We start from the raw sequence: 2,734 nt of genomic DNA, 5'->3' as shown, positions 1-2,734 counted from the left end.
GGCGATTTCGGATTCTAATCTGCAGGAACACAGCCCGTCTTTCCTACCCAGGTTCTTCTGGGCTTAGCTGCTGCCGTGTTGATGCCGGTGCCCGGAGGCCTCGCCCCTTCCCCTCTCTGGGCCTCGGGGCCTCCAGTAAAGCACCACAGCAGACCCCGAATTGCTGATGTGGAGCCACATGCCACCTTGCGTGGCCGGCAGTGTGATTCTAGGTGACGCGAGGGTGTCAGATGAGGCCGCTGTCGTTGTCTTGCGGTGTCTGCATTTGCAAGGACTTTAACTTGACCCGATGTTCCCTGATGCACTTCAGCACCTGCCCGTCTTCCTTCTAACTCTTCCTTCTGACGGAGGGTGGGCAGCTTGCCCGGGCAAGCCACCGTCAGAGCCGGAATGAAACATTACTTTGTTTACATTGTTCTCTGCAATTACTTTTTTTTTTTCTACCAAGTAATCCTTGCTTTCCATTTGTGGTGGGGATGTGAGATTTCCCTTTAAGATGAACTTGTTTTTTTTTTCTGTTTCTGCGATGAGCCATCAGTGAGGAGTCAGGTAGTAACAGCCGGGTGAGGCGATGTGGGGCCGTGCTCCTGAGTCCCGTCTTCTGCCGGCATCAAACCCCAGGGCCCCCGAGGCAAAGCACACACACGTGTGATACGCTAGGAGCTCAGTAAATATTGCTGAGCGCTGGATTAGAGAGTGCCACGCTGCCCTTAATCCCACAGACGGTGTCGGGCTCTGAGGTGATGACACAGTGTGAAGACACTGGTCCTGAGCACATCTTCTGGGTGCACGGGGGCCCCTCCCGGGTGGGGCCATCTCTGGGGACGCCTGCTATCTGGCTGGGGCTCTCTGCCTGTGCCAGCATCGCCCGGGAGCTGTTGGAAATGCAGGTTCTTGGGCCCTTTCCAGCCCTACTGAGTCCTCTCCCTGAGTCCCGGCAAAGTCCTCAGTGACTCCCCACTCGGAGCTCCCGGGAGGTGCTGTCAGGAGCAGGTGTTAGGCAGGGGATTGTTCTGTGTCACTGTGTCAAATGTACAGGATTGGCCATCTCAGTGGCATTAAGTACATTCGCGCTGTTGCGTAACCCTCACCACCATCTAAGGCCAGCGTTTCTTCGTCATGTCCCCAACCCCTGCACCTGATACACGCTAACTCCCCTCCCTCCACCCCACGCCCCCCGGAAGCCACCATTCCACCTTCTGTCTCTGTGAGTCTGACGCCTCTAGGGACCTCGCAGAAGAGGGACCCCTCAGTATTTGTCTTCCTGCCCTACCTTACGAAGCGTGTTTCCAAGACCCCGCCACGCCGTAGTGTCTATCAGCTTCCTTCATTTTTATGCCCGCGTGATATTCCACACCTGTCCCGTGCGCTCACTTGTCTGTGCAAATCCGACTTGCTTCCGCTTCGAGGCTGCTGCGAACGTGAAGGACAAGGTCCTGTCGGGGACCCGGCTTTCCGCTGGCGAGGATGTGCTTTGGGGCAGAGCTGTCGGCTCACACGGTGGCTCTGTGTTTGTCTTACGTGGTGGCCGCGCTGTTTTACGTCCCCGCCAACAGCGTACGCGGGCTCCGGTTTCTCCCTCTGCTCACCAGCCGCTGTCGTTCTCTCTCTCCCTCGTTTTTATGTCTCATAACCTCCAAGTGGGTGAGCTGAGCGGCCCAGGACCTACTGCCCGCGGCGCTCCCATGACAGGGGCGAGGACACCGCCTGGGCTTACCGTCGGGCCTTTCCTGTGGAGATGCGATTGCCCCATCATGGGGCGGTGGGGGACTGCGTGTGTCCCCATCTGCGCCGCCACTAATGTCCAGCCAAAGCAAGCTCTAGCCTCTCCTTCGTTTCCCGGCCACTGCCCCTGCCTAGAGCCCGGAGAGGTGCTGGGACTCACCCCACAGCCACCTCCCCGGGCCCCTGCCATTCCAGCGGCCGGGCTTTGCCAAGGCTCTGAGGCCGGGGCCCTGTTGTGGGAGAGACTTTACATTCGAATTTTAAAAGCCTGGGTTCAAATCCTGATTGGAATTTGGGGCATGTTGATTCCACCAGCCTGAGCCCCAGAATACCCTACCCGCCTGCAGTTCTGGTGCGGTGTGGTGTATACCCGGTGTGGTGTGGTGTGTACATGGTGTGGTGTGGTGTATACCTGGTGTGGTGCGGTGTGGTGTATACCTGGTGTGGTGTGGTGTGGTGTGTACACGGTGTGGTGTGGTGTATACCCGGTGTGGTGTATACCCGGTGTGGTGCGGTGTGGTGTATACCCGGTGTGGTGTGGTGTGTACACGGTGTGGTGTGGTGTATACCCGGTGTGGTGCGGTGTGGTGTATACCCGGTGTGGTGCGGTGTGGCGTATACCCAGTGCGGTGCGGCGTGTGCCCGGTGTGGTGTGGTGTGGCGTGTGCATGGTGCGGTGTGGTGTGTGCACAGTGTGGTGTGTGCACGGTGTGGTGCGGTGTGTACACGGTGCGGTGTGGTCTATACACGGTGTAGTGCGGTGTGGTGTATACACGGTGGCATGGCGACAGGGCCGGAGGGGGTGCTCCTTAGGAAACGCCACCGGGTTCTACCAGGAGTGAGGGGGTCGGAAGTGCTGAGCTGGGTCTTAGAGGTGAAAGCAATTTGCTAGGCAGACACGGAGGCCTTGATGCGTCCAGCAGAGGGCTGGGGCCCAGTGGTCCCTGGTGGAGGTGGGGGCGGAGGAGTGGGGGGATGGGCAGGAGGATGAAGGGAGCAGAGGCGGGGG

At 59.0% G+C, this 2,734-nt stretch overlaps 1 protein-coding gene across 3 annotated transcripts in view; it reads left to right on the top strand.

Annotated features, from left to right (window-relative positions):
* ST3GAL1 (ST3 beta-galactoside alpha-2,3-sialyltransferase 1) overlaps window positions 1-2,734 on the top strand; it is a 96,910-nt gene that overhangs the window by 86,784 nt on the left and 7,392 nt on the right. The gene's annotated exons all lie outside the window — the stretch shown is intronic.

This window comes from Crocuta crocuta, unplaced genomic scaffold (assembly GCF_008692635.1).
Source record: "Crocuta crocuta isolate KB4526 unplaced genomic scaffold, BGI_CrCroc_1.0 scaffold119, whole genome shotgun sequence".
Lineage (NCBI taxonomy): Eukaryota > Metazoa > Chordata > Mammalia > Carnivora > Hyaenidae > Crocuta > Crocuta crocuta.
Note: the sequence above shows the minus strand (reverse complement) of the source record. Positions and strands in the feature narration are given on the sequence as shown.